This window comes from Mesoplodon bidens (assembly GCF_964165515.1).
Source record: "Mesoplodon bidens genome assembly, chromosome: 14".
Taxonomy (NCBI): domain Eukaryota; kingdom Metazoa; phylum Chordata; class Mammalia; order Artiodactyla; family Ziphiidae; genus Mesoplodon; species Mesoplodon bidens.
The window spans coordinates 13,387,202-13,413,391 of NC_138170.1; the positions used below are offsets into that span (position 1 = coordinate 13,387,202).

General features: G+C 41.3%; 1 long non-coding RNA gene across 2 annotated transcripts in view; it reads left to right on the forward strand.

Moving 5' to 3' along the window:
* The window catches only part of LOC308628146, a 47,967-nt gene that overhangs the window by 7,916 nt on the left and 13,861 nt on the right, over positions 1–26,190 (forward strand). Inside the window, exon 2 of one of the 2 annotated variants that reach the window (XR_014017503.1) lies at positions 1,028–1,079. The exons of the other annotated variant lie outside the window; for it this stretch is intronic. This is a non-coding gene — a long non-coding RNA (uncharacterized lncRNA). The remainder of the gene's footprint in view (positions 1–1,027; positions 1,080–26,190) is intronic. 2 annotated transcript variants of the gene reach the window in all.

The following is a 26,190-nucleotide window of genomic DNA, read 5'->3' on the forward strand; positions in this document are numbered from 1 at the left end:
TCTGTATCTATTGAAATAATTACATAATTTTCTCCATCATTCTGTTAACTGGTTAAATTATATTGATTAATTTTTCTAATATTAACTCAAACTCACATTTCTGGTATGAAGCTTACTTAAGTATGATGTATTATCCTTTTTATATATAAGTAGTTCAACTTGCTAATATTTTGTTTGAAATTTTTGCACTTGTGTCCCTTTTACTTTTTTCTAATGTCTTTGTCAGGTTTTATATTAGAATTATGCTGGTCTCATAAAATAAATTCAGAAGTATTGTTGCCTTGTTTGTTCTCTAAGAGAGTTTATGAAAGATTTGCATTATTTCTTTCTTAAATGTTAGACTTAATGAAACTATTTTGAGCAAAGTTTTCTTTGGGGAACACTTTTTTATAATGAATTCAATTTCCTAAATAGATGTAGAGTTATTTAGATTTCTATTTTATCAAACATGAGTTATGGTAAGTTGTATTTTTCAAGGAATTTGTCCATTTCATCTAAGTTGTCAAATTTGTTGGTGTAAAGGTTTTTAAAATATTTTCTTACCATTCTTTCAATATCTGTAGCATTTTCAGTGCTAACCCCTCTTTTATTCTAATATTGATAATTTGCGTTCTCTGTCCTTTTCTTTTCTTTTTTTTTTTTTTTTTTGCGGTACGCGGGCCTCTCACTGTTGTGGCCTCTCCCGTCACGGAGCACAGGCTCCAGACGCACAGGCTCAGCGGCCATGGCTCACGAGCCCAGCCGCCCCACGGTATGTGGGATCTTCCCGGACCGGGGCACGAACCCGCGTCCCCTGCATCGGCAGGTGGACTCACAACCACTGCGCCACCAGGGAAGCCCTCTCTCCTTTTCTTGATTAGTCTAACTAGAGTTGATCTTTTCTAGAGAACCAACTTTTGGTTTTGTTAATTTTCTCTATTCTTTGTTTTTATGTCATCTATTTCTGTTCTTATATTTATTATTTCTTTACTCCTACTTACTTTGGGTTTACTTTTTTCTTCTTTCTTTCTTTACCCATTTTTTTTAGACTCAAATTAGAACCTGAAGGCAGTGATTTTAGACCCTTCTTCTTTTCTAATGTAAGTATGTAAAACTATAAATTTCCCTCTTAACATTGCTTTAACTACAGCTCATGAATATTACCATGTTGTATTTTCATTATTATTCTGTTCAAAAGTTTTTCTAATTTTCCTTATGATTTCTTCTTTGGGGTTATTTAGAAGTGTGTCATTTGATTTCCAAATATCTAGGATCATCCTAGATTTCTTATTGTTATTGATTTCTAATTTAATTCCACTTTGGACAGAGAAAATACTCTGTAGGATTTCCATCCTTTTCAACTTATCAAGACATTTTATGTCCTAACATATATTTTATCTTGACAAAAGCTCCACGTGTATCTGGAAAGAATGTGTATCCTTCAGTTGTTGGGTGTAGTGTTCTATAATTATTAATAGGTCAAGGTGGTGATGGTTTTGTACAGATAGTCTATGGCTTTACTGATTTTAGGCCTAGTTTTTCTATCAGTGACTGAGGAGAGGTGTTAACATTTCTAGCTATGATTGTGGTATTGTCTACTTCTCCTTTTAACTCTGCCATTTTTGCTTTGCATAGTTTAAAGCTCTGTTATTAGGCCCACATACCTTTATCATTGTAATATCTTCCTGTTGAATTGGTGCTTATCATTAGGACATGTCCCTTTCCACACCTGGTAGCACTCTTTATCATGAAGTTAACTTCATCTGATATTGATACAGCCACGCCAGCATTCTTATGCTTACTAGTCTCATGGTATTTTTTTCCGTTCATTCTCTCAGCATATCTGTTTCTTTCTGTTTAAAGTGGGTCTCTTACAGAAAGTGTTTTTATCCATTCTGACGATCTTTGCTTTTCATTGGAGTTTCTAGTCCATTAGCATTCAATGTAATTATTGACAGATTTGGAGATAGGTCTTCTATTTTACTATTTGTTTTATGTTTGCAGCCTCTAATTTCTGCTCCTCTTTTCCTAATTTTTTTCTAAATTATTTGAATAGATTTTAGAATTACTTCTTAATGTATGTATTGACTTTTTAGCTATACTTCTTTGCATTTTTTGTTGATTGCCTATAGATTACAATGTATTTCCTTTCCTTTTACAATCTGTGAGAGTTAAGTTTGTGCCACTTTACATAAACTGTAGAAACCTTACAATCGTACAGATCCTTTTACCCCCAATCATTCTTTACACTATAATTTTCATATGCATTACATCTACATAATTATAAACCCCACAAGACAGCATTACAGATTTTTCTTTAAACAATCATATGTAGTTTAAATAAATTAAGTGAAAAAATAGTCTTTTATACTTATCCTGAAATTCACCATTTCCAATGGTATAATTTCTTTTTAGTCTGAAGAACTTTCGTTTTTCTTATTGTACAGGTCTCCTGATGATGAATTCTCTTAGTTATCTGAATTGCCTTTATTTTGTATTTATTCTTGAAGGATATTTTCACCGTATATAGAATTCTGGGCTGACGATTTACTTCTTAGAGCAGTTTAAGGATGTTGTTTCACTGTCTCCTGGTCTCTGTTGTTTCTGATGAGAAGTTAGCAGGAGCTGCAGGAGAAGGTTGGTTCTGTTGTCCACAGGAGGCCTTGTTTGCATACATACATGCATCACACACCGGGGAAGAACCTATAATCTTTGCTGACAGTGATGTGCAGCATTTAAAAATCTCTATAGTCAGACCCAGTGCTTGAAAAATTTAGACCTAACATTACTCTGGCCCAGGAAGGATTTTAGTTGGAAATTATAGTTTATAGCCTAGGAGCTATTTTCCAAAGATCTTTAAGGCTTACCAGCAATGACAATGATAACAATAACGGTGATCACAATGATATCGTTGCCAATAGCTGCTACAACCTATTGACCCCATAACGTGTGGTCACAGGTTATCTCCATCCTTTCAAGAACCCATTTTGCAGTTGAAGAAACAGACTCAGTGAGCATATGATCTCTGCTCATGCCTAATGGAGCCAGGATAGAGTCATTGTGGCCCTAGAGCCCCCCACCCCCTTTTTCCACTGTACCACAAGACTGGCCCCTGGGCTGGGAAGCTACCTCAGACCACAACCGCATGATGACAGCCATTTCCTCCAGCGGGCCGGAGGATACTTTTTGTTTTGTTTTGTTTTATTTCTCTACCTCACAAGGGGCCTGTTTGGTGACTCAGAGGTCCTGTGTTGTAGCTCCAGGGGTGGGTCTGAAAGAAAAGGGTCTCCACCTGCAGGTGTCCTGGGCAGAGGACTTGATCCAGCTCCCTTCTCTCTAATTCCCAGATCTCAGCGGCTGGGTGGAAACTCCTTTCTGAGACCACAAGGCGAGAAAATGTCAGGGAGTAAGTTAGGCTAAGCTTCGAGGTTTGGATGTGAGACGTAGTTAGTCTATGTGGCTGGAATGTGGTAACAAGACACATGGGCCCTTGAGGCTTGTCAGAAACCCTGATTGTGCTGGAAGCATCTGACCTGCAGTCCCCTTCAGATATAACTGAGACAGGAGATTCGGTAAACATGGTCCCTGAAGAGCTTGCGCGTTTCTTGGAAAAGGGATTTCCAGAGAGTTCTCAGAGCACATAAATAGCAGGGCCATCAAGACAAAGGTAACCATTCAAGGAATGGAGAAGTATATTCTCAAAAATTACACTCTAAGGCAGAGTTGTGGTTCAGAAAGGGGGTTTTACGTTGTTGCTGTTATTGTTTCAGTTTTGGCCTCAGAAAGGGTACAATGGCCTGCTGTCAACAGTCTCTCGGCAGTGGGAAGGGGCGTGCCTCACAGTGGGTACAGGCATCTAGACCCTGACATAGATAGAAAGACATGGAGGACCACCCCGGCCAGCCTTGGGGTGCACTCAAAAGAGCCCTGATTTAAGAGAGGAGTATTTCTTTATAGAAGCAAGCATCTGGGATATGTTTCCAGAGAACTTGTCGTGACTTGTAATGTAGATTTTCCCCCCTGCCTTCTGCAATTGGGGTTGCTATGCATCTATGATGAACCAAAAATCTAAGTCTTGAGTTAGACTCTCTCAACTCTGAGCATGTAAGACCCAAAGGGATGAGGGAACTCCAGCACAGCCAGGAGCACTTGGAGGAGAAATCCTCAGATCCTATCAGATCCTATTGTCTTGTTGGACTCCTGGGTTAATTTCTGCATCTCATCGATGGTCTACCCCAGGCTACCTTCCGCTACATGCCACCCTCCTGGCCATGCCCTCTTGACAACCTGCTTATTTCCACTAATTACTCATGGGAACCTATCTCAGAAGAGGAAAGAATCGGAAAAGTTCCTTGCAATGTGTTACAGTAGAACTTCACTTCTCCAATAGGCTCCTTTTCAGATGGCCATTCCAAGTCTCTGGGAAGCCAAATCTCAGAGAACAGAGAGATGTGATTGGAGATGACCCTCACTGTGCTTCTTGGGCAGCCGCTGAACCAGAAAATGTGCCTGCAGGGAAAGCCTCATTTGGGGAAGTGAAGAGGCTAAAGTTCTTTATTTTGAAAATAGAGAACAACCTTCCTCACAATCCTGTCCCCCTTATTCCCTTCCAACCCGAATACCAGCACCCACCCCGAAAATGAAGAGTGAGTCAAATTTGAGGGACAAGTGGGTGATGATGAAGAAATAGCTGGAGAGCAAACTCTGTCCTTGAGCTGTGGGTTTCTGAATGTCAGAGGCAGCTGTTCCCCAGGGCAGAGACCAAGCCAGGCCCTCACCCATTTGAACACCCTCTATGCCCAAGGGCTTGAAGCTCTTGATGGATGGAAGTAACCAGTGAGGAAGGAGAGAGAAGAGGAAAGGAAAGAACCCAAATGTGGATTTGCTATTTTTTGTTGTCACAAAACACACACATACACACACCTGCACTCTGGCCCTGTGGTCCCTGTTTGGAATCTAAAAGCCCACCTTGCAACCAGGTGGCCATGAACTGGTCATCAAGTCATCTGAATCTCTCACATAGCAAGGGGCACAGAGACTTTAAGGACATGATTATAAGACCCCTTCAAGGCAGCTGATGACAGGACAGGGGTCTACAATGAAGTCTGGGGCACCGAGGCCTGGTCAAGGGGCAGGCTGGGATCTGTTGGTCTTGTGTGTGGTGATCTTCTTCCTGGATAGAAGCTCATTCCGGGGATTTACAGGTTGGGTCTAATTATATCTTTTGTTCATGTTCTTCTAGATTAGAGGGACAGCATATACTGATTTTAAGATGAACCCTGTAGATGACTTTCTCAATCAGAAGTTCTGTAAGCAATGTTTTGATCAACATTTAGGAATGTAGAAAGAATAGTTAAATATCTATTTAACTGGTGATGGAGGGACATGTTCATATTTAAAATAAGACATGAGTTTGGAAATGGTGTTTTTTTCCATCTTCACATTCTTCACAGCACCTGTGAAATATCTCTGTCATCACCAGCTCCCTTTCTGATTTTGGCACAGTATGTTCACAAACATTGCATGGTTTCAATGCAGTGACTCCGAGTCTGAAGGATGCACCCCAAGAAGAGCAAGTTGCACAGCCATTGACAGAACATGAAGATGATTGAGTTTTACCTGCATCCCTTAGGTTTGTGGTGGTTGTTTCAACCCCTGGCATTGCCAGGCAGTGTGTTACATTTCTTTGCCTTCTCTTAGTGACCCGATCAGCATCTCAAACCAACCTTCGCTGAGGATGCTGGAGTCAACGGTTCTTTCCCAGATACGAACTTGTGCTTCAAAATAAACTGCAAAATCATCAAGCAAATCAATGCCCACTAATGTGAGAAGTTTTATGAGGATTTGACTCTAAAATGACTTCCTTTTCCACAGTCAGAGTTTAGAAACCAAAGCAAACCTGGCTGTAGGTTTGAGTATATCTCAGAAGCAATGGGGCGTGGCTCAGTGTGTGCTGACAAGGTCACTGTGAAGGTGGGTGTCCAGTGCCTTAGCAAGTCTGGACCTGAGGGCTGGACCTCTTAAGCCCAGAAGGGCCAACGGAGGTAGGCTGGCCCACTTGCCATCCACAGGCAGAGATTCTGCAGGCCCAGGAGACAGAGGGCTGCCCGAGGCTAGACAGCAGAGGACCACTAGGCTGAGGCTCAACCCGGGTCCCTTACTCAAAGCCTCTGCCCAGGGCTTGCCCTTCCCCCTAAATATATGTGCCCCAAATTGTCGCCAGATCTCAGGAAAGCACTGGCTTTGTCTGGAATAAACACTAACCCCACAGCACACCCAGTCATTATCAGATGGGCAGTTCTCATCTAGGTCTTGTGGCTTTCTTGGGGTTTTCTCGGGTGTCTCTCTCCCAAATCTTTCCCCCTCTCTTTGATTATATTCACATAAACATTCAGCTTTGTAGCCCTACTGCATTCACAAACATCACTCAGGTTACCCATCTGGATTTCCCTGAGTCGTGCCTGGTGGAGTCCCCTTCGCAGCTGCCTGTCAACTATTGTCCAAAGTCCATCCCCAGCTGCTCCGGCCTGTCCAGTGGCTCCACTTTCTCTTCTCTTTCCCCTACTCCTCTCCTGGGAAGATGTATCTGAGGATCCTGAGGGAGGAGACCTGAGGTTCTTCCCTCGGGCAAACAGGGCTAGATGGATGACATAATCCCTTTAAGTCTTACAAAAACAATCTTGTGGCTCTTGGCTCTCTTGGGCTCTCATTTTGGTTGCCTCAAGGCACCAGGCAGAAGGCCAGGGAGCCCAACCCCAGCTTAGAGACTTGCTGGGCTCCAGGGAGCAACGGCGATGAGCTGTCTGCCACTGCCTGCTCCCCCTGGCCAAGGACTCTGGCCCACAGAACCTTACAGCTCTGAGACAGGCCCTGAAACTCCCCCTCATGCCTCCTAAAGTCTGCAATTGCTTGATCACACACTGCTTCATGCTGACTTCCACTTCCCCTCTTTGTGTGTTTTGACAGATAACTTGACTTCAGATAACTTGATGTCAGAAAGTGATTCAGCTGCTGCTCTAGCCCTGGGAAAGGGCAGGTTCCATGGAAGGCTGAACGCCTATTGTTCTGGGTCATTTTAAAGAGGAGTGAGATGTCTTGAAGAAAAATGAAGACAAAACACTGATGGGTGCTGAATTTACAACACCTAAGGGGAAAAAGCCCAAATGTTCATCAGGAGTGGAATGGATCAACAAATCATGGTATATTCCCACAATGAAATACTGCCTACCAACAAAAATGAATGACCTACACAGATGGACACAAAAACGTGGATGATTCTACCAGACATCACATGTGAAAGAAACCAGACTAAAGAGCATATACTATATAGTTCCATTTATATAAAGTTCTAGGACAGGCTAAGCAATCCATGCTGATAAAAGTCAGAGTAGTGATTACTGAGGATCAGGGGAGGATGACGGATTGACTGGTAAGGAATATGAGGGAGTTTCTTAAAGTGTCCTCTCTCTCATTCAGGGTGGTGCTCACAAATACACAGGTATGTGTGTAAAACTCCATCAAGCTCTACCTTTAAGAATTACGCTCTTTGCTGTATGCATGTTATACCTCAATAAAAACTTTTTTAAAAAAGACAAAAGGAATGAGGAGTCAGTGGAGGAAAGAAGGAGGATGAAAGGCTCAGAGAAGGAGTGTAAGAGGACAAAGAAATCCAGGAAGAGCACTTCAGTAAAAGGGCAACAGGGTTGACTAATATAGAGAGACTCTTAGATGTGGTGGCTGAGAAATTATTTGTCCTGACAGAAGAATTTCAATAGGTTAGCTTCAACTTGAAAAAAAAAAGAGCAAGATTAAAGAAATCCACAGATTATGATGTTCTTGTTAGATTGTGAAGGAAACCTCATTCTGACCACTTGCCAGCTAGGTTTGGGAACCCAAGAGTGAATGCAAAGAAGGTGAGTGTACGGGAGTTACTCCAGCTTGGAGATGAACAATGCAGACTTGGCCCAAAGATGAGAATTCTAGCAAAGTAAAGATGTCTCTCAGAAGGAAGACTCATGGTGATAGAAAATGATGACAATATTTGTATTATCAAAGTCCCAGAAAGAGAAGATAAATAGAGCGGAGCTGAAAAAAACATGTGGAGAAATAATGGTGGGACACTTTTCCAACTTTGGCAAAAGACAAACTTGTAGATTCAAGAAGCTCAGAGAATTCTAAATAGGATAAACTCAAACAAATCAACACTAGACACATCATAATTAAACCACTGAAAACTAGGAACAAAGGAAACATCTTGAAAGCAGCCAGCAAAAAAATGACCTGTTGCTTATAGAGGAGCAATTATTTAAAGGACTGCAAATTTCTCATCAGAAAACATGTAGGACAGAAAGCAATGGAACAATATAAAAACAAATAAACGAACAAAAACTTCTTATTTTAAAATAATTATAGACTCATACAAAGTCGTAAAGATAAGTTCTCATGTACTCTTCTCCATAGTTTCCCCCTGTGGTTAACATCTTACCTAACTACAGTATAATAAGAAAACCAGGAAATTGACATGAGTAAAAATGTGTGTGTGCGTGTGTGTGTGTGTGTGTGTGGTTCTATACCTTTTATCACAGATGTAGACTCCTATAACCACCACTGCAATCAAGATACAGAATCATTCCCTCACTACAAAGTACTCCCTCGTGCTACGCTTTAGAGTTACACCCACTACTCCCCTGGCAATTGTTAGTCTAGTCTCTGTCTCTATAATTTTGTATAAATGGAATCATGCAATATGTGATCTTTTGAGATTTGCTTTTTTTACTCAATATAACACCCTTAAGATCTATTCAAGTTGTTGCATGTATCAAGAGTTTCCTCCTTTCTATTACTGAGTAGTTTTCTATGGTATGGATGTATCATTTTGTTTAATCATTCTTATACTGTAAGACATTTAGGTTGCTCACAGGTTTTGGTTATTACATGTAAAACTGCCATAACGAATCATGTACAAGTTTTTGTGTGCACTAAAGCTTCTAGTTACCTGGCACAAATGTCCAGGATTGTAATGGCTATGTCATATAAAAAGTGTATGCTTAGTTTGTTAAGAAACTTCTCAACTATTTTCCAGAGTGGCTGTACCATTTTATATTCTCACCAGCAATGTAGGATATCTGGTTTCTTACCATCTGGGCCAGCATTGATATTGTCACTATTTTAAATTTTATTTTAGCTGTTCCGATAGATATGTAGTAATATCTGATGGTGGTCTTAATTTGCATCTCCCCCATGGCTAGTGAAGTTCAAGATCTTTTCACTTGCTTATTTGCCACCCATATATCCTCTTTGATGAAATATCTCTCCAATTCTTTGACCCAAGTTCTAATAGGATTGTTTATTTTTTTATTGTTGAGATTTGACAGGTCTTTATAAATTCTAGATATGAGTCCTTTATTGAATATTGACTATTGGAATTATTTGAAAATATTGCCTTGTAATATACAGCATGTATTTTCATCCTCTTAACAGGGTATTTCACCAACAAATGTTTTTAATTTTTGTAAAGTCCAATTTATCAATTTTCATTTTATGGAATGTGCTTTAAGTGTCAAGCCCAGTTTTAAAATAATGAATTGAATTTCCTTAATAGTTATAAAGCTGTTTATATTATCTATTTCATATTGATGAGCTGTGGTAGTTTGTGCTTCTTAAGCTTAAATTTAATGTAAGTTGCCAAATGTATATATGTAGAGTTATTCATACTATTTTCTTTTTTTTTTAACATCTTATTGGAGTATAATTGCTTTACAATAGTGTGTTAGTTTCTGATTTACAACAAAGTTAATCAGCTATACATATACATATATCCCCATATCTCCTCCCTCTTGTGTCTCCCTCCCACCCTCCCTATCCCACCCCTCTAGGTGGTCACAAAGCACCAAGCTGATCTCCCTATGCTATGCGGCTGCTTCCCACTAGCTATTTATTTTACTTTTGGTAGTACCTATAAGTCCATGCCACTCTCTCACTTTGTCCCAGCTTACACTTCCCCCTCCCCGTGTCCTTAAGTCCATTCTCTACATCTGAGTCTTTATTCCTGCCCTGCCCCTAGGTTCTTCAGAACCTTTTTTTTTTTAAGATTCCATATATGTGTGTTAGCATATGGTATTTATTTTTCTCTTTCTGACTTACTTCACTTTGTATGGCAGTCTCTAGGTCCATCCACCTCACTACAAATAACTCAATTACATTTCTATTTATGGCTGAGTAACATTGCATTGTACATATGTGCCACATCTTCTTTATCCATTTTAATCAATGGACACTTAGGTTGCCTCCATGTCCTGGCTATTGTAAATAGAGCTGCAATGAACATTGTGGTACATGACTCTTTTTGAATTACGGTTTTCTCAGGGTATATGCCCAGTAGTGGGATTGCTGGGTCGTATGGTAGTTCTATTTTTAGTTTTTTCAGGAACGTCCATACTGTTCTCCATAGTGGCTGTATAAATTTACATTCCCACCAACAGTGCAAGAGGGTTCCCTTTTCTCCACACACTCTCCAGCATTTACTGTCTGTAGATTTTTTGATGATGGCCATTCTGACTGGTGTGAGGTGATACCTCATTGTAGTTTTGATTTGCATTTCTCTAATGATTAGTGATGTTGAACATCCTTTCATGTGTTTGTTGGCAAGCTGTATATCTTCTTTGGAGAAATGTCTATTTAGGTCTTCTGCCCACTTTTGGATTGGGTTGTTTGTTTTTTTGATATTGAGCTGCATGAGCTGCTTGTAAATTTTGGAGATTAATCCTTTGTCAGTTGCTTCATTTGTAAATATTTTCTCCCATTCTGAGGGTTGTCTTTTGGTCTTGTTTATGGTTTCCTTTGCTGTGCAAAAGCTTTGAAATTTCATTAGGTCCCGTTTGTTTATTTTTGTTTTTATTTCCATTTCTCTAGGAGGTGGGTCAAAAAGGATCTTGCTGTGATTTATGTCACAGAGTGTTCTGCCTACGTTTTCCTCTAAGAGTTTTATCGTGTCTGGACTTACATTTAGGTCCATTTTGAGTTTATTTTTGTGTATGGTGCTAGGGAGTATTCAAATTTCATTCTTTTCAATGTAACTGTCCAGTTTTCCCAGCACCACTTATTGAAGAGGCTGTCTTTGCTCCATTGTATATTCTTGCCTCCTTTATCAAAAATAAGGTGACCATATGCACGTGGGTTTGTCTCTGGGCTTTCTATCTTGTTCCATTGATCTATATTTCTATTTTTGTGCCAGTACCATATTGTCTTGATTACTGTAGCTTTGTAGTATAGTCTGAAGTCAGGGAGCCTGATTCCTCCAGCTCCGTTTTTCGTTCTCAAGATTGCTTTGGCTCTTCTGGGTCTTTTGTGTTTCCATACAAATTGTGAAATTTTTTGTTCCAGTTCTGTGAAAAATGCCATTGGTCGTTTGATAGGGATTGCATTGAATCTGTAGATTGCTTTGGGTAGTAGAGTCATTTTCACAATGTTGATTCTTCCAATGCAAGGACATGGTATATCTCTCCATCTGTTTGTATTATCTTTAATTTCTTTCATCAGTGTCTTACAGTTTTCTGCATACAGGTCTTTTGTCTCCTTAGGTAGGTTTATTCCTAGGTATCATACTATTTTCTTATTAACCTTCTGAGGTCTGCAGGACCTGTAGTGATTTTTCCTGCTTCATTCCTGATATTGGTAATTTGTGCCTTCTTTCCCTTTTTTGGTCAGTCTTGCTAGAGGTTTGTTACTTTTATTGATCTTTTCAAGGGCTGGATTTTGTTTCATGAATTTTCTCTCATTCTTTTTTTTTTGTTTTTTTGTTTGCTTTCCCTTTCATTGCTTTCTGTTCATATCTTCTTATTTTCTTCTTTCTGCTTGCTTTGGGATTATTTTTGCTCTTCTTTTTCTAGTTTCCTGAGGTGAGAGTTTAGATTACTCCTTTGAAAATGTTCCTCTTTTCTAATGAAAGCATTAACAGTATAAAATTTCTTCTAAGCGTTGCTTTAAAAATCTCACAAATGTTGATGTGTCGTGTGTTCATTTTCATTCAGTTCAGTGTCTGTTTCCCTTGAGACTTCCTCTCTGAACCATGGATTATCTGGAAGTAGGTTGTTTAGTTTTTAAGTATTTGAGATTTTCCTGTTATATTTCTGTATTACACTGGGCAGTGGCAGCTGCCAGATCCCTGAGGCCTGGGGGTCCCTGGGTGGTGCTTGGCCTTCAGCGTGAGAGCAGGGGAAGCTTCGTATGGATCACGGCAGGTTCAGGACAGGTTAGAAATGCCATTCAGTATGTGATGCACGGCCCTGTGAGTTGCATTCCCTAGACTGCTCAAAGCAGGAGGAAGCCTCAGAACTGAATGTTCAGTGTTGTTTTAATACTTTACCCCCTTCCAGATGCCATATTAGCATTTTAATAGGGCTTTCCAGTCCACAACCCCAGGAGTCACTGTTGCACTCCAGGCTGTGGCTGAGCTCCGAGAAGAGGATGAGGAGCTGATGTAGGTCAGAGGCTCCCCAGGGGTACACCGTCACCAGCAGAGGGCTGAGGCTGCCTCCAGGGCAGACAGGGAGGGTGAAGGATGGAAAGGAACTTGAGGATCATGGGGAGTGGTAGTGCCGTCCCCTGGGAGTGGGAGGAAAGACAGCCGGGGCAGCATGAAGACAGAAATAGATTAATTTGATTCTCTCATGGATGAATGGCTATGTCTGCCCAGAAACAGAGGCGGGTTCCAGAGTTATGACTGTGTTAATTGCCATCCAGGCAGGGACAAGGAGGAAGGACATAGGGATGGGGAGAGGGGGAGGCCAGGAGGAGTGCTTAAAAGCCCTTTCTCTGTGGGAGAAGAGTTAATGGTGCTGGTGGAAGCAGCAGCAGAGTCGGTGGTGGTGAGGGTGGTGTGTGTGCGTGTGTAGAAGTGAGGAGGAGCGCTTGGAGTTGGGCCTGAGAACAGCACTAAATATTCTCTCACATCTCACTCTGGCAACTTCAGAGTCTGTGGCTGACTCAGCCAATGCCATGGTCTCCCATGTCGCCTGATCATTCTGAGCTCCAAGGTCCCTCCCCCACCTCACAGTCCCTCCAGTGCCCCCAAGGCCACAGGAGACCCTTGTGCCCCCAGCACTGGTCCACCTCAGAGTCTTGACTCCGTTTCCAGTTTTCCCACCCACTCTCCTCTTCCCCAGCTGCTTCACTCTCAGCAGACACTGCACCACCCGGAGACCCCGGTTCCGCCCGGGTGCATCCCCCTGCTTCTGCGTTCATGACCATCTTGGCTTCTAGGGCTTCTCATTCCTAATCCTTCTCTCCATCATCCTTGAATCTCTTCCTCCCTTATCTTCCCATAGCACCTGCCCAGGAAAACCCCAAACCCCCAAAGCAATCCAGCTGGTCACACCCAGGATGTGGAGGACCACTGAAGAAATCACACTGGTAGGTGTGCGGCGGAGCTTCTCTGGTTCGGTCCCAGGTGGACCAGCTTCCCTGCGCCCAGCGAGCTGCTTCCTCTCTTCGAGACCCCAGGCACTCCTTCTCCCGGACTCTCTGTCCTCAGATGTTCTTACCCCTTTCAGCAAAAGGACCCACTCTCCATGCCTCTGGAATTAACTCTTCTTATGCCCATCTCTGTGCATAACTTTACTTTCCTCCTTCCCCTCCTTTCCAGCAGAATCTAAATCTTGGGATCACATCCCTCCCCCTTTTCAGAACCAACTAAGTCTCTCCATCAGCCTCCTTCTCACCCTCTTCTTGAGAAACAGAGCCATTTGGGGGTAGAGTTCGCAGGTAGAGCATTTGACTGCAGAAACAGAGCCATTTTCTGAAAGACCATTTACCAAACGCCAAATCTCACCATGACCAAAAAGCCAACTTATTAAAGATCAGTTTGCCAAGTGACCAATTCCACAGAGTGCCAAATCCCCCCAAATGTATTTCTCTTAATTACTTACAAAATGTGTCATAATAGGTGTTGCACAGGAAGTTTCAAAAGCCGTTAATGATGCTTTTCAACATTTTGGCTGTTGGTGTTTCTCTAGTTTAGAAGTTTTATTTTGGGTTTCTCCACCACTGTTTTATATTGGATTTATGGGTAAGTGATTCACATTTCTAAAGCTGACTACTTCTCAAAAATTACTTAGAAAAGGTTTTGGTAATGCATGAGCCTTTTTTTTTTTTTTTTTTTTTTTTTGTGGTACGCGGGCCTCTCACTGTTGTGGCCTCTCCCGTTGCGGAGCACAGGCTCCGGACGCGCAGGCTCAGCGGCCGTGGCTCACGGGCCCAGCCGCTCCGCGGCATGTGGGATCCTCCCAGACCGGGGCACGAACCTGCGTCCCCTGCATCAACAGGCGGACTCTCAACCACTGCGCCACCAGGGAAGCCCGATGCATGAGCCTTTAACCTTTGGTTTGCAGAGAAGACAGTTTTGCCCTTCAAGCGTAATTTTACACCAATTTGCAACTTCTCTTTTTCTTTTTCAAAGTGGTTTGGCAGTCAGCCAAATAGATGTTTCTTCTGCATGTTAATTTTCACATATCCATGACAACTTCCCCAATGGCAAAATCCCAAAGTGGGAGCTATAGTTCAATTTAGGCACAAGTCTTTACGTTAGAGTTGACAGTAAACGCAGTTGAGGGAAAATCCATCCACTGGCACCAGATATATATACATATATTGGGCATTCAAGAAGTGCCCTGCTTCTGAAATATTGAAACCCACATAAGATTGACATTTACCAGAGATGGACTGAGAAATCCACCGGGAAATATCTGGTGAAAATACACCTGAAAACTTGTAAACCAAGCTAAACTACTAAGCATATGTGAAAAAGCAAACCAAACCTACAGGAAAGTCTTCAGTGTTGTAGAAACCATAGCACACAAATTTCTATAATTTTGAAAGTAATTGAGCAAAACAACTTTTGGGGGAATTCCAGGGATCACTCATCAGGGAAATGGGTTCTTCAGCAAACTGATTTTCAACAAATCAGTTTTCAATTAATTGGCCTTTGGTAAACGGTGATTGGTTATTTATCAAGTTGACCTAGTTCTTCAACCTCTCTCTTTCCTGAGTCTTTCCCTCTGGAAGCCATGCGTCAGGTACCTGGGGCTCCCATACCTGCTAGCCTCCTTCCTGTTACAGTCAGTGAATTGGGCTGGAATAGGATGTGGCCACACCAGCCTTTAACCTGGTACTTTGTAACCTCTGCTGCTGGATTCTCCCCCTCATTCACACTCTGATTCTTAGGGCTGTTTTCTTCTCTTCTCCCCACATTGATCTAAGACTCCCATCCCTAATTAAGCCCTCTGAACTGTACTCTCAAAAAGTACTTGGGCATGACCGACTTTTACTGAGGTTTGAGGTTACCTGGCCAAGCAGGTAACTTCAAGTGGGATGCCAGTCAACCCAGCTCTGCCAACCTCACTCCTTTTCCTCCAGGCATGCCGCTGGGTCCTCCCCTTTTCAGCCCCTCCTTTTTGCTGTTCATGCTTCTTCCCTCTCTCTGGTCCTTCTTCAATCACTCCTCTTGAGTTTTCTTATAGAACACCGCTCTATCCTGCTTAACTGCTTCCACACACAGATGGGAGAAATTCACCTTCCAGAGCCAAGCAGGCTTCAGAAGCTGTTGTGAAAGAAACCTGACTCCCCCTTTGCAAGAGAGAAAAGGTGCTGTATGTCTATATATTGCAATGGAAAGAAACCCTCCATGCATCTACATGCACTGAAATCTCCCACCTTGACACATCCTCTCTCTTGACCTTATATCCCCCTCTCCATCCTGACTTTTTTTCACAGCCAAGTTTCCTGGACCATCTACTGATACTCACCATTTCTCCTTTGTCCCAACCAGTAGACACTTCCTGATCTTTTTCTTTCCTAACCTTCTTGTAACATTTGACATAGTAGATACCTCCTTCCAGAAACTCTTTGTTGTCCAACTGCTCTGGCCAGGGCTTCTCAATCTCTTTTGCGCTGTCCTTTTCTTTTGTTGCCTTCTTAGAGGTCATTGAGCCCAGCTCTGGCCTCAGGACTCACCTGTTCTATAAGCAGACCCTGGTTGGTCCCACACACCCATGGACTTAACCACCTCTGCTGTGCTGCTACGGGGTCTCAGCTCATTGCCCTGGGCCATGCTCTGGGCAGCTCAGGACAATACTTGGTTGTCTCCTCGGTGTCTAGAATTCAACACCTACAGAGTGAACTCATTCTCTTTCCCCCAAGTATGTGTTCATTGTCTAAGCCAGCAGGCTCCCTTTCCCACCACCACCAAATCCAAGCTGGGCAGAATCTCCACTTTCATGCCTCTGAAAGCCACTTTGTTCTCCCCATCCCACTGCTGCAGGCTGAGCACGAGCGCTCATCACACCCTCCTTGGGGTAAGACCATTGCCCTTGGCCTTCTGATCTTCTAATCCACACCCAACACAGCTGCCAAAGGAACCTTTCCTTAATGCAAAGTTAGTCATACTCTACCTCCCCTGGCTTGCCACTATGAGGCTCAGAGCTTTCAAGATGACATTTCAAGCATACAGGGCCTTTTGTAATTTAATATCTTCTCTCTCCGGCTCCCCAGTTCAACGTAGGCTCCATGTCTTCTGGGAAACTTGCCCGACCCCTGCTCCTGCTAGGTGTCCCGTGCCTAGCTAGCAGCCCACATTACTCTGATGAGGGACATCATTGTCTGTGAATTTCTAGAGGCCAGACCTGGTCTAACTCAGCTTCATCTCTCCAGAGTCTAGCTCATGGTAGGCATTCAAAACTGTTTGATAAAGACAGGAGGGATATCTCAGGCTTCTCAGCTCATCATGTCTCCGTAGAGACCTTGACATTGTACAGGAGGCAGAGATAGGGACCCCTACAGGGAAACCCAAAAGTCCAAGGGTGCTACAACTTGGCTGAGAGACTGCTGAGGACCAAGGCAATCGGGGGAAGTGCAGCCTTCTTCCTACTTGGGAAGATGTAATTTCCATCATTCTGTCTCCCCAGGACTCTGCTCAAGGAGGCTTCTGCCATGGCAAGTGAAGGTGGTTCTTCTGGAAGGGTCTGTCTTGCTGTGAAGGTAGTCAGTGGTGCTTGGACAGCATAAAGGTGCCACAAACATTTGTTGATTGCACACAGGAAGTGCTTTTGGCTTTGCCTCAAGGCAGGGGCGCATTTTATGTGCCAAGACCTCCCCTTCTGCCCCGTTATGCTTGACTTAGAGAGACTCAGGCCCCCTCTTGGTGTGCCTTCTGGGCACTGAGAGGACAAGCATGGTGCTGTGGTGGCAGTTGGAGGGGACATATGATTTAGAGCCTTCTCTGGTGAGGCCACCAGTCCTTGAGGGGCTTCACTGTTGGGCCACTCCTTAGATGCCACTGACCTGTGACCAAACAGTCCAGGAATACTTTCCCAGACCAGTGGCCACTGGGCACCGGTATAGGTGTCACCAAGAGGGCAGCCAAGAAGGAGGTGGCACCTGGTACCCAAGTCCAGTGCCACAGGCCAATTCCTCAATCCAAGGGAGACAGGCACCTAACTCACCATGACAGGACAGGACCCTTGCCAAGTCCTTCCTGAGAGGGGAAAGAGCCACTTCCAAATAAACACAAAGCTGGGTTTATAAAACATGGCCTTCCTGGCATCGGTGGTCAGAAGTGACAAGCCTGCCAAAGCCCTGCGATGCATGGCATGCCTGGCATCAATGGCCAGAGGTAATGAGCTTGCCAAAATTCTATGAAAAATAGCTTTCCAAGGTATAGAAACCAAAGGGAAACACTGCAGGTACTTAACTGGCTTGGAGCCACGGTGACTTAACTAGTCTACGGAAAATCAGTCAGCATTCACATTAGTCATCAAATTGAAATATCAATAAAGGACTATGCTTTGGTCTAATACACTAACAAAAATTAACATTTTAATGACAATTTGTAACGTTGGGAAGGATATGGTAAAACTGTTATCTTCACACATTGCTCTTGACAGTATATATTTGTACAGTCTCCCATGGAGAGCAATTTATCATTATCTGTCAAGAATTGCAAGAGTTCATGACCCTCTCTCCAAAGAAAATAAAGCAAGATATGGAGGAAAGTTTCATTAGAGTGCTAATTGTCATTTTGACAGATGTATCAAGTGTTCAAATTATAGTGCATGACAAACGTTTTAATATTGTGTTAGGTATTGAAACGATGACCGTGAGAACAACGTAGCAACATGGAAAAGTGCCTGTGACAATAATAGGACACAGGTCCGTGTGTGTATATAAGGATGACAAGAGAGTGAAACAACGTTCATAGCAAAGTGGAATCTGAGTCAATCCACCAAAATGATAACTGTGGTTGTGTCTGGGGGTGGAAGCGATGGGGGATTATTTTTTCTTTTTCAAATTTGGTATAATGTGATATAACAACAAAATTTTTTTTTTAGAGATTGGAGGGTTGCCAAGTGGAGATAAAAAAGACAACTGAGAATCCTCTTCAGGTGGGTGGGAAGAAGCCTTTCAGGCAAGAAAGGCAGGGTAGCCCCACCTCCCAGGGCTGGATTTTGCTTTGGTTTGGACAGGGCAGGGTGCAGGCTGGGCACAGAAGCAAGGACAGGCCTTTGCTATACTGCTTTTTCTTGGGATCTTAAGAAGTCTGGGGATGTGACAAGCTGATCTTAATTGGGGAAAGTTTGGAGATCTCACACAAGGCCTGTGTGGGAAGGCTTTTGGCCCTAAAATGGGCAGCCTCTCAACGAATCTGGCATGGGCCCATGAGGACCCCAGGGGGAACCTGAGGAAGTGATGGTTTCAACACTGGAGAGGCTCCATGGAACTGGTGAGGAAGGAGACCAAGGAGAAGGGATGGGTGAGGGGCGACAGGCAGGGAGCTTTGAGGTTCTCATGGGCGGTGACAGTCACAGTGCCTAGGCTTGGAGGAACAGGAGGAGGCATCCTGGTCCTCCAGTGGGAGGAGGGTGGAGCATGGCTTTGAGATGTACTCATGATCGTGTCTTAGAGAGCAGGCTCAAGTTGAAGGAGACACTAGGCCAGGTGCATACGGCACACACATAGCCCAAAGCCTAGTGTCAGAATTTTGTGTAGAAAGAGGCAGCTGAACAAATAGATGGATGAATAAGTGAATGCATGAGGCTTTATGCAAAGCACGGGGGTGTGATAACATGGCTGCAACTGTATCTGACATTGCCCCATCTCAACTCACCACGTGTCACAGCAGCTAGCTCTTAGAAACATCAAAACATGTCTTAAATAATCCGTACGGAGAAAATTTATCAACCAGAAAGCATGTATGGAGATGCTGTGGGCTCCTTAGAGCCAAGCCTTGTAGGATACAAAGAACCCCAAGACAGAATTATCACCCTATGAGGGGCACCTCATCACTCCCCTACCCCCACACGTAGGTTCTTATTCTTGGGTCTTGTCTGAAATTTTTTAGGGCCAGTGCTACAAAATCAGGGGTATCATATTTGAAATTGACAATCTGTGGGGCAACGGAGAAGGGTCAACCTACAAAGTGAGAAACAAATCTGAATGTAAATCAGGTGAAGGCAAATATCTTTTAGACTTAAGCGCAAACAAGAAAGTATGCAAAATTAGGGGGAAACCATTTTATCTTCCTTATGTGTGTTCTACACTCTCTTTTGCACTGGGAGTGACTTTAACTCACCCGTTTATTTGCATCTGGACAAAGAGGAACCTAAAATACTTTCATTATCTTAAGAGAGCGATTAGCCAGCTGAAAAGAATGTTCCTCCTGACAGCAATTAATCTTGGTCAGCCTTCTCTCTGCTCCCAGGCCATTGCTTTGCTGAGTCATTCCACTAAGCAGGGTCCCCAGCCATAGAGCCCAGCTGCCTGCAACCACCATGGAACCTTAGGATCTCACCACTGGGGTTGTTTTCACTGCTGTCACTTTGTTGGTTTGTGTGTGTGTGTGTGTGTGTGTGTGTGTGTGTGTGTGTGTGTGTGTGTCTGTGTGTGTCCTTAGATAAAAAGCATACTATTCATGTAAAATTATGTATTTAGGTAAAAATCCATATTTAAGATAATGTCAGAGCTTAAAATGTGTATAAAATTGGCACATTCTTGGACTCCAAAGAGAAAGGACCTTCTTTTTCATCTGGTTTTAACTTCTGCTTCTAAACAGCTGTTTATTCTGTTTTATAAAGATCTCCAAGCAGAATGCTTAAGCAAAAAAGAGGAAGGAGCAGAATAATAGATATACTGTAACACCAGTTCCATCAACACACACACACACACACACACACACACACACACACAACCACAGGCACATACACATACACATATACATGAAAACATCTGAATGGCTTACTAAACCATTGAGAGCCATGATCTCAGGGGCTGTGAAGATAGAGGAAACTCGTTTTCTAAATTTTGCTTTTCTCTAATGTATGATTATTTTATATTGAGTTTATATTACTTTTGTAACTAAAACCAAGAAAGATTGAATGTTAAAGGTGTCAGGCACTAAGACGCTCTTTGCATGAGAGGTTTTCCTAGTGATGAAATATCTTCCTAATTGAACTACATACTTTCTCCCTTACAGTTTATTCTCATTTCTTCCTTGTTCTTGTTTTTCCTAGGAATGAAGAAAGTGGTCAGCATCTTCTCTAGATCAGAGGGACTATGCATTTGTCTTTACTTTTTATCATGAAAATTTCAAACGTACCACAAAGAAAGCAGAAGAGTCTAATAGGTCCCTGTGTATCTATCACCGCCTTCTATAACTATCCACTTTCTGCCTTCGTCTTTCTTCCACCCCCATCTCAAACAAATTAATTTATAGGCATACAGTTCTTTTTGTTTTTGAAGTAAAATTTATATACCGTGAAAGGCATGAAATCTTAACATTAAAAATTTGAAAAATAGATACGTTTGTGTAACTCACATCCTTATCAAGATACAAAACCTTCCCATCACCCAAAAAAAGTGCTCTTGTGCTTTTCACAGTCAATCTCTTCACTTCCCTGACTTTTCACCATATTTAATTTAGTCACCTGTCCTAGAATATCTGTTCATTGCTTTTTAATGTAATAAAACTATTTCCATTATAAAAGCTGTACATGTTAGGGAAAATCTTGAGGGTAAAATAAAACCCTAGAAAAATAGAAAGAAAATTGATAATGAATAGTCCCACCACACAAAGGGAAAAATAGTTAAAAGTTTTGTTTTCTTCTAGTTCCTGGGTGTAAAGTTTTCTTATTTTATATATCTGTGATTGCTTACTTCACATGACTTCCCATAATCATTTCACATTACTCTCATAATAATTTCATAAGATAAGCATCTCTCCTATAATATTCACAAAGGAAAAATAACCTGTCAACCTAGAACTTAATACCCAATAAAAATATCATTCAAAAATGCAGAAGAAATAAAGATTTTTGCAGACATACAAAAGCTGAAAGAATTCTTCAGAAACACATGCACACTGCAAGAAAGTTTAAAGGAAGTCTTTCAGGCAGAAGGTAAATGACATCAGATGGAAATATGGACCTGCACAAAGGAATAAAGAGTACTAGAAATGGTAAATACATGAGTAAATGCTAGGAATTTCATCTTATTATTTAACATCTTTAAAAGATCCTCGAGGACATCCAGTCCCAGCCAAGGTGGAGTAGCCCCATTCCCCCCAGGTCCTACCCTCTTACAACTAAAAACCTCTGGATGTAACACAACATAGCAAACAAAAGACAACTCTGAAAAGGGTCTGAAAGAATAAAGTGAGCTGCCTAAGGGATGCAGGACTTGAGGAACAACACAGCAGTGGGTTCCCTGTTTGGTTTTTTAGAAAACTTTGTGTTTGTGTGTTTGTTTTGTCTCCTACACATCCTGGATGGGGTACCCAAAACTGTCAACAGGCACAGACAAAAAAGCTCTAAGAAAAGTCTGCTTCCCTAGCTAAAGAACCAGTAAAAGGTGACATAACAATAGAAACTCTTGTTTGATCATATTTGCCCTACTTAAGCCAAACACCAATGGAATCCTGTGCCCCCTTCCCCCTCCCCTCCATCCTGCTCAGAGGATTCAGTCAGGCTGAGTGGGAGCTCATGGTCCACTCCCTTTATGGCAGAAGCAGGTGGCACTCCAAGTCCCCCGCTGGGGTTGCACTAGAAGGGTCCATTAGGGACCTGGCAACCTGGTCCCTAACCTCCTCCCCCAACCTGGCACCAACAAGACTGACTGAGTCAGTGTGGGGTGACGCTGGTTGGAGCTCTGCTTTTCTACAGCTGGTGTCAGCAGGGCTCAGAGAGAAGCTGAGCATCCACCCCCACCTGGCAGCAACAAGGTAGAATGAAGTGGTGTGAGGGACACTGTGTCAACAGGGCATAGAGGGGGCTGAACTTACACTCCCCTCAGTGCCAGCAAGAGGATGTGAGTAGATGCTCCATTTTTCTCAGGAAGGTACCAGCTGGGCTGAGAGGGGGGAATTAAACATACATCCCTACCACTATACCTAAACAGGGTGACTCGCCTGCTAAAAAAAAAGGTTAACTAGAATCCAGAGTCACACAACATAGTAGCCAAAATGTCCGGGATATAATAAAAAATCACTTGTCACACCAAGAACCAGGAAAATCACACTTGAATGAGAAAAGACAATCAACCAATGCTTACACCACGATGACTCAGATGTTGGAATATTCTGAAGAGTGTTTTAAAGCAGCGATTATAAAAATTATGCAATGAGCAATTTAAAACACTCTTGAAACAAAAGAAAAAAACTAGAAAATCTAAGTGAAGGAATATAAGCTATTAAAGAAATAAACAGTTGGAAATGATAAAACTGAAAGATACAATAACCGAAATAAAAACCCAAAGGATGGGCTCAATAGTAGTTTAGAGACAACAGGGAATGAATGAGTGAGTTTGAAGATGGATAACTGGAAACGACCCAATCTTAGTAATAGAAAAGGAAATAGGCTGAAAAAAGAAATGAACAGAGTCTGAGAGATCTGTGTGATGATAACAAAAGATCTAGCATTGGTATCATGAGCATCCCAGAAAAGAGGAGAAAAGTGTGCAGCTGAAACAAGTATTCAAGTAAATGATGGCTAAAAATTTCCCAAATTTGACAAAAGGCAAAACCTACAGATTCAAAAACTGGAACAAATCCTGAACAGGATATAGCCAAAGAAATCCTCACTAGGACAAATTATAGTTAAATTTCTGAAAATTAAAGACAAAGAAAAAAGTCTTGATAGAGGCTAAAGAGCAGTAAGGTATTGCTTATAAAACTATTCAAATGACAGCCATTTCTCATCTGAAACCATGGAAGTCAGGAAGAAGTGGTACAGCATTTTACAAGTACTGATAGAAAAGAATTAAGAATTTACTTGTAAAATTCAAAAGAATTGTAAAATTCAAAAAGAATTGTAAAATTCAAAAGAATTCTACTTCCAGCAAAACTATTCTTGCCGTATCTGAATCTAATTCTGATACTTGCTCAGTCTCTTCAAACTGTGGGCTTTGGCGTGGATTTTTTCCTCTTAATATGCCTTGAAACTTTTTCTTGAGAGCCAGGCAGGATATACTAGATAAAACAAGTTGAGATAAATAGGTCTTCAGTATTGTGGTAGTAAGAGGTAAGGTGTAGGGGGAGGGGAGCATTCTATGGTCCTGTGATTAGGTCTCAGTCTTAGTGATCCTGTGCCTCTGAACTGTGAACTTCACAACTGCTTCCCAGTCTATCTCCTCCTCCTCACCCCCCACCTTACATGGGACAGGATGGCTAGAGTGGCCTGGAGTTGGGTATTTCCCTTCCCCCAGGTTGGTTAGGCTCTGATAAAACCCTAATAGTTTAGGCTCTGGTAAAATAGTTTCGCTTGAAGGCAGGTCTTGTTAAGAACAGAATGTTCTGACTTATTTCAAAATAGTTCCTTTTCCATCCCCCGATGGAAAAACAAGGGAATTTTTCTCTGATGTTCACGGTAAAAACCTGTTTGAGTTCCTGGAAATACTACTTTTGTTTTTGTTTGTTTGTTTGTTTAAGGCATTTTATTTATTTATTTATGCCTTTTTAAAACTTAAGGCATCTAAGCACTGTTCCATAGGTGTTCAAATCAAGTCTGAAAGCCCTTGATCTAATTTAATACAGAAACTTAGTGTGGAATTGTGACAAGCAAAAGGCTGATTTGTAGTTTGGAGACAGAGCTTGCTAGGAATGTATATTTCTCTTTATGAAACATCTCAACAGGATTCATTAATAAATGCTAATAGCTTCTTTTCAAAAAAAATCTTGAGATTTTGTATTTATTCTATCAAAGAAATGGTCCGACTTCTTAGTATCATCCACATAAAATGAAAATGAGCTATGTTTAAGACTTACAGGAAACAAGGTAAGTGGGCTTACCTGGAGATAATATTTACAAAAGTGTGCGGGCTCCCTATGATAGGTCTCCCTGGAGTTTTTGACCCTAAGACTTGTCCGCACTGAGCCTCCAGCTATTCAGGTTTTCTTACCCTGGCTCTGGTTCCTGCAGAGATTTCTGCTCCCTCGGGAATTTTTGCTCCCATAAGAAGTGATTTTCACTATTTGCTTATCTGTCTTTTCAATTTTGGGAGATGTGGTTTGCGTTGTGATCTCATTTCTCTGAAAATCAAAGAGTTGCTGATTTTTCAGTTTGCTCTGCCTTTTGCTTGACGTTAGGACAGAGTGATGACTTCCAAGCTCCTTATATGATGAACTGGAAACGGAAGTCAAACTCCTTTTTAGGAATAAAGGTAAAATAAAGGCATTCTCAGATGAAGGGAAACTAAGAGAATATGTCACCAGAAGACCTACCCTTAACGAATTACTGAAGGAAGTGCTGGAAACAGAGAGAACATGATAACAGAAGACTTCAGGACCTCGGGAGGAAATAAAGAAAAGTAAGCATGACTATAAACATAATTGACTGTGAATAAAAATAATAATGATTAGAATGATACTTATAAATATATGTACATATAAAATGAATGACAAAAATAAAATCAAGGCCAGGAGGGGAGAAGTGGAGGTATCATGTTGTGAGCTTCTTTTACTACATGGGAAGGGGTATAATATCACCTGAAAGTAGACCTCATAAATTAAATATGTATTCTATAAACACTAAGGAATACTAATATAACACAACAGAGAGAGCAAATAAGGCAACAAAAGAGGTAAAATTTAGTCATAAAAATATCCAATTAATCCAAAAGAAGGTAGAGAAAAAATAAGGGGGGTGGGCAAAGAGCAGATGGGATAATTTTTGGAAAAAAATAGCAAGATGAGAGGATTAAACCTAATCATATCAATAATTACATTTAATGTAAATGCTCTAAATATCTCTAATAAAATGCAGAGTTTGTGAAATTAGATCTTTTTAAATAGCAGTTCCAACTGCATGCTACTTATAAGAAATGTATAAATAGGTTAAAAGAAAAAGGATGGGAAAAGATATACAATGTGAACATTAATAAAAAGAATCTGAGCGGCCATATAAATATAAAAGTAGATTTCAAGCAAAGAATATCATCAGGGATAAAGAAGGACATCTCAAAATGATAAAGGGCTCAATTTTTCAAGAGAACATAGCAATCCTAAATAAATGTATGTGCATCTAATAAAAGAGCTTCAAAATACTGAAGCAGAAATTGGCAAAACTATAAGGAGAAATAGATAAATACACACTTAGAGTTACAGATTTCAATACCTTTCTCTCAATAATTGATAGACAAGTAAACAGAAAATCAGAAAGGATGTAGAAGACTCGAACAATACTATTAATAAAATTTAGCTACTTGGCATTTATAGAATACTTCACCCAGAAACAACAGAATGCACATTTTTTACAAGGGCACTTGGAACATTTTCTAAGATGTAATATATTCTGGGCCATAAAACAATGCTTAACTTTAAATAAATTCAAGTTATTAAAAGTATGTTTTCTGAAAAAAAATTACAATTAAAATAGAAATCATTAACAGAAATGTATCTGGAAAATTCCCAAATATTTTGAAACTAAATGATTCATTTTTCAATAACTCATTGGTCAAATAATAAATCAAAAGGTAAAAAAAGATTATTTTCACATAAAGAAAATGAAAACACCCAATATCAACCTTTGCAAGATGCCACTATAGTAATCTTAGAGGGAAACTTATGGCATGACATGTCTGTTTTAGAAAAAAGGAAAGATCTTGAGTCAATGGCCTCAACTCACACTTGAAAAAAGCAGAAAAAGAAGAGCAAATCAAACCCAAGTAGGAATT